A 12,643-nucleotide genomic window follows, 5' to 3' on the forward strand; every position below is an offset into this window, starting at 1 on the left:
TGCTGTAAAGAAAGAAGAGAAAAAGGAAAAAAGTAAACCTGTAGCTTTTTTAATTTGTAAATTAAAATCTTACAAACTAAATCAGGGTGCCACTAGAGGGTTCTTTTCCACTTTAAGTCCTTGTTATAAAGCTGTCTTGAGAGCTGTCTGCCTCTGGTCACACTCAGTGTGGCATTACATGGAAGTGGATAAATATAGGGAATGACCTTGAACCTAAACCATGGGTTCAACTGCTGTGAGGGATGTGATAGCTCAGGCTTCAGATTGCGTGAGACAAGTGAAGAGATGTCAACATTTTTGGTACTCTTCATTCTTTGACCTGTACAACCAGAAGTAGAATTTTCCCCACCTTAAAGACTCTTGGGGTCTGTTTCTGGCAATTAGCAAAATTGTTAAATGAAATGCATGATTTCCATTTGTTCTCTGCCTCGTAGCACCTTTGAGTTCTGATGACCCTTCTGAACTCTTCAGAAAACCGCACCATGTTTTAGACCTGTAGCTCTGGCATTCTCAGGGCTTCTGATCCAGCTCCACGTATTGTTTACCTTCAAAGACACAATTAAATGACTTGGTTTTTTAAAAAAATGGTTGTCACAGTTCCACCCATAAAATCTACTTTCTATATGGTAAGAATATGTAAGGGGGGATTTAAAGAGTAGCTCATGTATCAGGAAAACAAAGGCTTTACTAGAAGTCCCAAACAGACTTTTTTTTTTTAAGTCTTTTGCCATGGGCACATGCACTGACTGGAAAGACAGAAGAAAAGTGAAAAACCACTTACTGCAGTCCCTTCTCTTGCATTCTTGGGATTTTGGGCATGCATGCACACGTGCCTGACATAAGTTTCAAACCATTGGATCTGGGACTTGAACCAAGGTCAACCATGTGGAAGTCCAGTGCTTTAACCACTATGCCACCTGCTAGCCCCCTAAGACTTTTGCCTTGTGGCCTGGTGGTTAGGGGAATCAGGTTTCACATGGCTGACCACATAATTTTAGAGTCCCTGCCCCAGTAGCTTGAAGGACATGCTGGTATATGTGTTTTCATGCCCAAATCCCTATAGCATGGAGAAATGGAGAAGGGATTGTGGCATGACAGCGCCCCACTGGGTAGAGTACACAGTCTCTCTTTCTCTTATGATTACCCTCTGACAATTAAAACAATATGAACATGCTTCATTATGGAATTTCATACAGTTGTAGAAGTTCATTTTTTCTAATTTTAGCAATCACATCTAATCCAACTCAGTTTTACAAAAGAGAAAACAGAGATTCAAAAAGTAAATACTTGGGCCCATCACGTAGTGTGGAGGTTAAGGCACTGAACTCCCATGTGGGCAACCACAGTTTGAATTCTGAACCTGGCAGCTTGAAGCTCATGCCAGGTGCTGTGTGTGCATGCCCAAAACACCAAGAGGGGAATGGAGGAGAAGTGGTTACAACATGGCCCTATAGTAAAAATATCTTTTAAAAAATATTGTAAATACTGGGACCAGCAGTTGGCGTAATGGCTATGTCGCTGGACTCCCACGTAGTCGACCGTGGTTTGAGTCCTGGACCCAGTGGCTTAAACTCACGCCGGGTGCGTGTGCGTGTATGCCCAAGATCCCAAGAGGAGAATGTAGGAGAAGGGATTGCGGTGTGGCCATCCCCACTGGGGGGTTGATTTCTCACTTTTTGTCTCTCTGTCTCTCTCTGTCTGGCAAGCACACATGCCCTATAGCAAAAACCTCTCCATATATTATTTATATATATATATATACATATAGATTAACTAAGACCTGACTGTGGTCTCAGGCAAGTTCAGAGCTAATGAAGAGCCTACTAACACATGCCTTCTATGTCAGTATCCTTTCTCACTTTCTCTCTCCTTCCCTCTCTCTGTGTCTGGAACAAAAACTAAAAAAAAAAAGAAAAAAAGTTAATCTCCTCATTTTATTATATAATGAACTCTACTAGTAATTACTAAATTCTCAATTTTTTATTTTCATGTAATTCAGAAACACTTAGAAATCATTAAGTAAATTAATTCCCATTATGTCACTATCTTTTTTAGAAATAATTCATAGGAATGTGGATTTATGTTTAAAATAGATAAGCATTATTTCTTCTAAGCTAAGAATAGCTATAAACTATCTCAGTGTCATTGGCAGAAAATTCTTTAATAACTCCAAAGGCACAGGCAGTGATGTACTTGTAATGCAACTGGACCCAAATGGGAAATGTTCTGAGTTAGCACCCTAAGATATCTCTGAGCACATCAGTCATGCATGCATGTACTTGAACAAAGCTGGCTGAGACTGGAGGTAGGTCATGGAATGAGGTCCCTGTTGGGGTGCTTGTCTCTCTGTCTGCCTATTTGTCTTTCTCTCTCTCTGTCTCGGTCTCATGGGAACAATAAATAAACTTAAAGAGAAAAAAATACTCCAAGATTGTATAACTAAATTTACATAAAGTGCCATGTTACTCTGAACTGGGCATCAAAATAAAGGAGAACAGTGGAACAGAGCAGAGTGCAGCATGGACTTAAGGGTGGTACTGCTCAGAGGTCAAGTCTTTCGTTGGTCAAATGATCAATTTTATTATATAAGAAAGATATTGCTTTGCAGATATTTTTCTCTTTAAAAGAATAATCATAAAGACCTACTGACATAAGGACAGTAAGCAAGTAACAGTCTGACGGTGAATTCTAATGCCATGAGGAATGTACTTGCTTTCTCTAAGTTATGCGCAATCTTAAAGACTTATTTAGCACTTAGGAAACTGGTCCCTGGCAGGTTATTTGCCAGTCTTTTCCATGATGTTCTCTGTATTCCAGGGTCTATATGCATAGAGCCTAGCTACTTGAAAAGTGCATTCTCATGGATGCAGAACAAAGCTATGGCAGATAAGTGCACTGGCTTTAAAAGCTTCCACTTGAGTGTAGCAGTTAAGTGCTGTGCAGAGGAAGCCAAATCCCTCATGGCCAACTAGGGTTTGAGACCTACACCTAAGGGATTATTATACCAGGTATATGCAAACATGTTCAGGATCCTGATGGGATAGAGAATTGGAGGCAAAGGGTTGTGGCATGACTAAGACCCATGGGGGAGCTTTCTCTCTCTCCTCTCTCTCTCATATTTCTCTTTTTCTCTCTCTTTCTCTCTCTCCTTCTCTCTCTCATCTCTGGCATTTTAAAAAAAAACTTCCACTGGAAAGTTGAATACATGTGGGCTAGTTCTGTGGTACAGCAGTAAAGCACTACTCAAGAGAAGGCAGAGCTCACATGGCAACCACAGTTTAAATTCCCTGTCCTGTCATCCTGAAAAAGACGCTGGGCATATGGAGGAAGGGGATAGCAGCTTGACTAACCCTTGTGGAGAGTGTTCCTTAATCTCCCTTTCTCTAGCTCTCCATCTCACTCTCGTGTGTGTGTGTGTGTGTGTGTTCTATCATGAAAAGAAAAAAGTAATAAAATGAAAAAGGAAGTTGTAAGGCTATACTAATTCCCCTCGTATTTCATTAGCCAAGGTCCTTTGTTTATAACTAACATCAATGGGATAGGACGTATAATCTTCTCATGAGAAGAAACTTCAAGTAGTAGTAATAATACCAGGAGTTTTCAAAACAGTCATGAAAAAATGAATAAAGTATGAATAAACTATGAATGGATTTCAAAAATTTTTTGCACCAAAATAAACTCATATTTTTCTTTTTTAGAATGATTTAGTTTGTTATTATTTTTAAATTTTATCTGAGAGATACAGAGAGAGAGAGAAAAAGTAAGAAAGTAAGTTGCCAGGTCTGGGACTCAAACCACACTCAGCCATGTGAGAGTACAGTGTCTCAACTACCATGCCACCTGCTGGCCCCTAAACTCACACTTTCATTTCATTTTCCATGGACTTTTTGAAGTCATCCAATATTATAAGAATATTTATTGGGACCAGCAGTTAGCATAATGGCTATATTGCTGAACTCCCATGTAGTCAACCATGGTTCAAGTCCCGCCAGGCTCGTGTGTGTGCATGCCCAAGATCCTGAGAGGAGAATGGAGGAGAAAGGATTGTGGAGTGGCCATCCCCCCGAGGTTGGGGGGCGGTGATGTCTTGCTTTCTGTCTCTCTGTCTTTCTGGTGAGCACATGTACCCTATAGCAAAAACCTCTCAAAAAAAAAAAAAGTATATTTATTTAAAATTTCTTACATATCAGGTACTAAACTAGATGCTAGAACATAGATTATTCCATTTAATTTTTTCAGCAACTCTACAATTTCAGTACTAATAACTGTCGGCAATGAAAAAGAGGAAATTGAGACATAGGAAAGTTAATTACTGCTAAAATCTTACAGCAAATGAATGAATAATGGAGCCTAATTCAGACATAAGCAGTCTGACTCCAGGGCCCAGCTCCTAAACAATGTGCTGAAGTAGCAACACAAAGTCCTATTCCATAGTTTACTGAATTCATAAGACAAAAGATGCAATTTTGTGAAATATGAAGGAAACAAAGGAAACTCATAAGACTTTAACACTAAGTCAGCAAGTCCTGGTAATACACATATTCAGTAAACTTGATTACTTGCAAAAGCAATCCATATATCCCTTGCAATATTCATAATAGCATAGAAAGAGACATTCCTAGGGACCAAAGCCAATAAAAGCAATAAGGATTATGTGAGACAGATTATATCTGTTGAAAAAGACCAACGTCAAGACCAAAGGGACTGAAGAAATTAACTAAGATGCAGATTCTAGCCTTTTAGGCTAGTGAACTACCTCTCTGTAGTTAAGAGGGATTTGTAATCAAAAGTCAACTCACACCAAATGTTTCTTTTCATAGGTATCGAAGTATTATCTTAATCTTAATTTACTAATACTTTTGGTAATAACACAGTCTTGTGATTCATTCCCAAATAAGACCATTTTATCAACTCTGAAATTGAGTAGATATTGTTCTTTTTGTTTGTTTGTTTGTTTGTTTTTGAGAGGTTTTTGCTAGAGGGCACATGCACTCGCCAGACAGACAGAGACAGAGAGATAGAAAGTGAGAAATCACCCCCCTGAGGGGATGGCCATGCCACAATTCCTTCTCTTCCATTCTCCTCTTGGGATCTTGGGCACGCACGCACATGTGCCCGGCGTGAGTTTAAGCCACCGGGTCCAGGACTTGAACCGTGGTCGACTACATGGGAGTCCAGCGACATAGCCATTATGCTAACTGCTGGTTCCAATAAGGATTGTTCTTGACAATGATAAAAATAAAAAAAGAATCACTCTGGCATGGTCATCACTGTTGTCATCATTACCATCATCACATCAGCTGTCGTTCTGTGAGTTCATAATGGTCAGGCATTTTTCTCTACATACATTATCTCAGTCAATCCAAATAAATAACCCTGTGAGAAAATGACCGTTATCAACCATGAGAAAACTGAGCCTTTGGAGGAATTAAGTAACTTCCCAGAGCTGGTAAGTTGTGGACCAAGATTAGATTCCAGGTCTGGGGACCAGCAGTTAGCATAATGGCTGTGTCACTGGACTCCCAGGTAGTCGACAGCGGTTCGCGTCCCAGACCCAGTGACTTAAACTCAGGCTGGGCGCATGTGCATGCATGCCCCAGATCCTGAGAGAATGGAGGAGAAGGGATTGCAGCGTGGCCATCCCTCTGGGGGGGTAATTTCTTCCTTTTTGTCTCTCTGTCTTCTCTTTCTGGCAAGCGTACGCACCCTATAGCAAAAACCTCTCAAAACAAATCTCCAAAGACTTGCTAAGGTGGTGGTGGGGGTGACCATAAATTTAAAGGGAGGGCTACATCTATGAGAGCACAGAAGTACAATGACAAGAAATGATGCTATACAACGGTTTATCTTAGAGGTGATAAAGGGATATTTTTAAAAACTATACAGGGATGTGGCATGGTGATTAAGGTGCTGAACTCCCATGTGGCCAACTATGCTTTGTGACCTGGACCTGGTGGCTTGAAAATCACACCAGGTGCATGTGTGTTCAAAGTCCCAGGAGGAGAATGGAGAAGAAGAGATTACAGTGTGGTCATCCTCCCTGAGGGATGATTTCTCACTTTCCCTATCACTATGTCTCTGTCTCTCTCCAGCAAGTGCATGTACACTATGGAAAAACAAACAAACAAAAAAACCGGAAAACCACAACTATGGAAAATGAGATGATGAGATAGCCATACTAGAAAACTGAGCCTGGAAGAAATATGGAAGATGGATTTGAATGTGGTGTTAATATGGACAACAGGCTAGATGGGTCTATTGAAGTAGATCAAATGAAAGATGAAGACTTCCATAATATAAACCAATGAACTAAGTGAGCACTTCACGAATATGCAGAGGCACATCATACAGTCTTTTACAGTAATCTCACTTATATAGATGGAGCTTCCCCAGGTCACAGAGTTGTATGGCAGATCTATAACACAAACCTAACTGTTCCAAAGTCAGTATTCTCCCTATAGAAATAACAGCTGCCTTGATACACTGACAACTAAATGACTGCAGTTTGTTTACGCTCCGTAGGTACGGTATTTTTTCTAAGGTCTCTCTAAAAATAGGAGTGCAAGTCTAGGAATAGATAGCTACTGGTAAAAGTAAGTGGAATCACTGTGGGATACTGGACTGGACAATTAGAACAGAGTACTAAAATTTGGTAGAAGCATCAAAGTAAAGTGAAATTCAGTTAAGGTTTATAATCATCTCTCTTCCTACAAAAGAAAAGTATCCAAAAGTTACTCCTGGCTCCCCAAAAATGTTTATTTCTCAATCTTACCTTACAACGTAATTTACACACACGATGCATTGCGGTTGAGAGTTCTTAGTGTTATATATGACAGTTGCTTGAGTTTCAACCCAGACATATCCACCTCTCTTGGCAAGCATCCTGTACTGTCCTGTGGTGACTTGTCCTTTAGTAAACACTAAAAAGGGAAAAATGGGGAAAAATCATGCAGAGAAAATAATATAACTTTGATTTTCAATCAAGTGAATAGATGCCGAATGTTGATTGTTGTTTCAAGAAAGGGGAGAAATATTTTCTCTCTTTTTTTTTTTTTTTTTTGTGGAGAGATTTTCACTGTAGGGCGCGTGCGCTTGCCAGACAGACAGAGAGAGACGTAGAGACAGAAAGCGAGAAATCACCCCCCAGGGGGGATGGACACGCCGCAATCCCTTCTCCTCCATTCTCCTCTTGGGATCTTGGGCACGCACGCACAAAGTATAAAAAAAAAAAAAGGAGGGAGAAGAGGATAAAGACAGCAGTGAACAATAGAGAGGCAGGATGTTAATGAGAAATAGATATGGTTTATTACCTGTTGATGATGACATGTATAGTATTCTCAACTGAACCGGTCTGGGAAATATTTCATGATGGGTGAAGTCTCTTTAATAAGCAAAATGAGAAATAGTGATTGACTGTTTAAAAAAATTATAATAATAATTATTGGGAAAAGCATGGAAAAGATATTGAATGATAAAGCGGGGAGATTGATATCTCTGTATTGACTGACATGCATGGCATTCCCTTTTGAAAAAGCAATGGAAGTCAATGTAAAGTTATATGTAATCTAGTGTAATAGAAAGAAGATTATGATGATAATAAAATAAAAAAAAAAAAAGAAGCATTTTAAATCTGAGGTGTGTCCTGGCAAAGAGGAACCAAGGCAACTAAAGTTATCATGTAAACCTCATCTTATTAGACCCCTGAAAAACTCTGACAAACTAGGGTGACCTCTGTCCTCTCTCTGTCTGTCACTCTTTAAATTTATTTATTTATTTATTTTTTTACTTTTTAAACCACTTCTTACCTGGGGCCTTTTCTTTCTCTTGCTAATTTCAGAAGCCATTTTAAATCTGAGGTGTGTCCTGATGTGTTCCTGCAAAGGGGTTTTCATTATTTGCCTTTTAAAAAGAATTTTGTTTTTCTCTTTTTGGTTGTTTTAGTCTAGTTTTTTTTTTTTTTTTACCTTACTCTGCTCTTCAGTCTCTACACACTGAGTGTCTAGACAGGCCTAAATGCACAGTAGCCAAATATCTGAATACTTTTAGGGTCATTGAAATCCTCAATGCTTATTGAACCTCCTTCTTTAAGGAAGAAACTTCTTTTTACGAATCTGAATTTAATAATCTCTTTCTGTGGATACCACGTTCCAAAACAGTACAGGAGAGATTTTGTCAGAGAATGACCAGAAACCACCACAGAGGCACAAGAAATATGAGAAACCAAGAAAATATCTCTCTTCTAAGGGAAAAGAACAATCTCTCATCCTCCACAGACAATGCAAGGGAATACCTGGAAATGTCAGATAAAGAATTTAAAATATTCATAGCATCAAAGCTAACAGAGATGCAAGAGAAGGAAATGCAAGAGCTGAGAGACAATGAACTCCAAAAGATGCAGGAGAAAATAGACAAAGAGTTCCAGGAAGTGAAGAAGTTCTTACATGATCTGAAAGAGGAAATACCCACCATAAAAAAAGAATCAAATGGAGCTGTTAGAGATGAAGGCTGCAATACAGGAAATCAAAACCTCCCTCGAAAGTATTAAAAGCAGATTAATCCATGAAGAAGATCAAATCTTGGATGTTGAAGGCAAAACCTCTGACCTAGAAAAAACAACCAAAAAAATGAGAAAAGAATGCCAAAAAAAGAGAATACTTATGAGAAATACTAGATACCATTAAGCACCCAAACATCCAGATCATTGGTATCCCAGTAGGTGAAGAAAGTAAGAAAGGCTTTGATCATCTCTTCCATGAAATCCTGGAAGAAAATGTTCCAAGCCTAGAGAGGCATTCAAATATTCAGACTCAAGAAATTCAAAGGACCTCCTAATAGAATCAACTCAAGAAGAGCTTCTCCAAGACACATCTTAACCAGATTGGTCAAAGCCACAGACAAAGACAAGATACTAAAATTGGCAAGAGAGAAACAGGTTACTTATACAGGTTATCCTATCAGGCTAACATCAGACCTCTCATTAGAAACAATGTGAGCATGGAAAAATGTATTTGAAGTGTTAAGTGAAAAACAATTTTAACCAAGATTACTATACTCGGCAAGATTATCCCTCACATGGGAAGAAAAGATAAAAACAATCTCAGATAACAAAACCTGAAAGAATTTACCAACACTAAACCAGCTCTTCAAGAAGTTCTGAAAGGAGTGCTATACCAGAAAAACTAAAGACAGACAAACAAAAATGACCAAAAAGGGCTGGCAAGTGGTGTGGTGGTTGGGGTGCTGGACTCCCACATGGCTGAACCTATCAACAACTCAAAAGAAAATTAAAATTCTTAAATCTGGAAGAGAAATCAAATCCAGTTTTCTTTACTATGCCTTGTTTTTCCCAATTTAAGGATTTTGCTCTTTTGAGCTTTTGATAGGTTCAGCAATTTGTTAAAATGTTTTTTCTTCTTGTTTGTTTCTTTAAATGGAAACACATTTTTCTCACTTCCTGACCCCTCTGGAATTGGAAATATTTGGGAGTATTCTTATTTTGTGGCAAATGGTTATTTGTATAGGTTCAATAATAGCCGTTGCCTTGAATTAGAAATTGGAAATACCCGTTATGAGACAGGGCTTTGTCTGGAATGTCATATCTGAAGATTAAACCACAAAACTATGGAACTAAGGTAGATCTCAAGTAAGCCAACAGAAACTCTTTGAAAAATAGCCTGGCACCATAGATAGTTCTGCCTGGCAGAGAGGATTAGAGAAGCTATACGAAAGAATTTGTACCATAAAATAACCTGGATTTCCAACCCAGCATTGTAATCAGTAGAGATTGCAAAAGAGCAGCACGAGGGATCAGCAGTTAGCATAATGGCTATGTCGCTGGACTCCCACGTAGTCGACCGCAGTTTGCGTCCCAGACTTGGTGGCTTAAAACTCATGCCGGGCGCGTGTGCGTGCGTGCCCAAGATCCCAAGAGGAGAATGGAGGAGAAGGGATTGTGGTGTGGCCATACCCCCGAGGGGTGATTTCTTGCTTTCTCTCTCTCTCTCTCTCTCTCTCTCTCTCTCTCTGTCTGGTGAGTGCATGTGCCCTATAGCAAAAGCCTCTTAAAAAAAATAAATAAAAGAGCAGTCACAACCAGAAGATTATATTGAGGAAGACTTTGAAGGAAGAAAAAGAGACTGATCTTTGCTAGCAGATGGTATACTACAGAATACTTGTTAGGCAGGGCTGAATTGAGATTTATGTGTGAATTGTGTGTTGGGTGTTTGCTTTTCGACAGTTTGAGTAGTTGACATGTAAATATTTTCTCAAAAATATTTAAAACCATACTGTCTCTGTTGTTATAGAGTCACAAACAAAATTATAGCAAATATTTCTAACATTATCTTCAAAATATGGTTTTTTTTAATTTTGAAAGTTGTTTATTAACTGTCAAGAACTATGGAGTATGAGCAAAAATTTTTTGATTTCTAAAGGAAATGTTTGTGGAGAAACGTAAAAATAAATAGATAAACAATTAAAAAAAGGTAGGAGTGTATAGAATTTAAGCCCAAATTTATACAGTTCTGTGAAAAGTAAATGGAGTTGATCAATAAATATATTTTTCAGACCTGCAGCTTTGCTTTTCTCTCCTTTTCACTCCATCGAGTCATCTGATATGTCCCCCATCGATAATAAAAGAAAGAAATTTATATTGATTATATTTTAGTGCACATAAATATGTTACTTTTCTCACATTGGTGCTGTTACTATAGAATTATTTCCTGAGACTAAGTATAGACAAACAAATTTATAAGTTCCTACCAATATTTCCAGGTTATTGGTTCTTTCTCCACTAACCCAAATTGACCCTCTCCTTCTCTCTTTTGATTCAACAGGCCCAGTTATTTCTTCTTTTTCAAGGCCTTCAACATAACTTTTTCCAGGTATGTCTGCATATACAATTAGAACTTAATTGTCACATAAACTTATCACATTAAGCGTTGTATATATTTCTTTCATTCCTATTATTCCTAAGCTTAATCCTGACTCTTTGATACAAAACCAAATGGGGAAATTTTAAAATTAAAATGTAAGGTAGATTTTTAATATAAATCATGTTTTATGGTAAGCCAACTTTCTTGAATAGAAAAATACAATAGTCTCTTCCTTTCCATGGGGTATATGTTCCAAGACCCACAGTGGATTCCTGACCCCATGGATAGTACAGAACCTTATATAGACAATGTTTTTCTCTCACACATACACACCTGTTATAAAGTTTAATTATAAATTAGGCACAACAAGCAATTAACAAAAATAACTAATAATAAAATGGAACTATTATAACAATACATTGTAATAAAAGTTGTGTGAATAGTCTCTTTCTATTAGAATATGTTATATACTGTACCAGTGATAACTGAAACCATGAAAAGTGAAACTGCAGATAAGTAGATGACTACATGGATAAAAACATAAACACCATATTGACCGAGTACACATTAAATGTGTCAATTCATCCTGGATTCCAGCCTTCACTGTTTATTTATACTCAGTTCTTTATCATTTTGGCTTTGTGTAATTGGTAATCAGTAAACTGATCACATTTTTAGTTTAATTTCAGTGTAATTTAGTTTCATAGTAATTAGGTCCTATTTTCAATTTGGAGAGCCTATTTCATACATCCTTTCTAAATGCATTTTCTTTCCAGTCTGACTCTGTGCTCAGAGAGCTGGCCTCTGCAGACCAAATCAGCTGACTTTCTGGCCTTAAAGCTCCTTGTTGGGTTTGACCCATGGGAAGGTGAGAGAGAGGGTGCCGTGAGTTATGTGGCACCACCACTCCCTGTCAACCTGCTGGGCCATATTGTGACTGCACTCCTCTCAGCCTGTAGTGCCCACAGCTACAGCTCTCACAGGGCTCTGCTGAATTGCTCTAGCTCTTTGACACTTCAGACCTAAACATATTGAGGACTTGCTGCCATTGTTGAGAGAATGCCAAAACTATCCAGTTCCTAGGCACTTCCCTATCACCAGTTGACTTTTTTAACTGTACCCACACTTCTATAAGTAGTCACTTGAACCTTCATTACCCCTTCATGCCATTTGTTTTCTGCTTGGACCGTAACATATGCTAAAACCACCTGTAATATCAATAAGGCTTTAAGTCAGTCAACCACAAAATGCTCAGTTTTAGCTATTATGTAGCTCTATTCCCATCACAAGAATAAAATTGGATAACTGTTTTAAGGCACGGAAGAGAGCTCACCAAAATCTGAAATTCCAAGGTTTCTCAAAAGCACTGCATTCCCACACACACACGCAGATTGATTCAAGGTATCTAGGACATGCTTGAATTCCTCCCAGCTTTTGTCTCACTGGTGAGGGAAGTATTAGTGTGTATGTGTGATCTTTCGGTCGTACTTATGTATCTTTACTGTATATCTAACACAGTAATAGTAGTATTGATGTGACAAGTAACAAGTTGCATGGAAATGGATCCTCCAGATAAAGTATGAATTGCAAACCGAAAAGAAATCTGTTTTTGAAGTACTTACTTAAGAAAATCATTCTTTCCATTATAGTTTATTCTTTACTTTTTAAATTTTTAAAGAATGATTTTATTTAATTTTATTTATGTATTATTTATTTATTTAAATTTGACCAGAGAGGGGCAGAGTGAGAGGGAACGAGAGTGACAATGA

At 38.2% G+C, this 12,643-nt stretch overlaps 1 pseudogene; it reads left to right on the forward strand.

The window, feature by feature from the left end:
* Window positions 1–12,643, forward strand: part of LOC102496062 (26S proteasome non-ATPase regulatory subunit 7-like) — a 17,731-nt pseudogene that overhangs the window by 1,290 nt on the left and 3,798 nt on the right.

This window comes from Tupaia chinensis, unplaced genomic scaffold (assembly GCF_000334495.1).
Source record: "Tupaia chinensis unplaced genomic scaffold, TupChi_1.0 Scaffold138278_1, whole genome shotgun sequence".
NCBI classification, from domain to species: domain Eukaryota; kingdom Metazoa; phylum Chordata; class Mammalia; order Scandentia; family Tupaiidae; genus Tupaia; species Tupaia belangeri.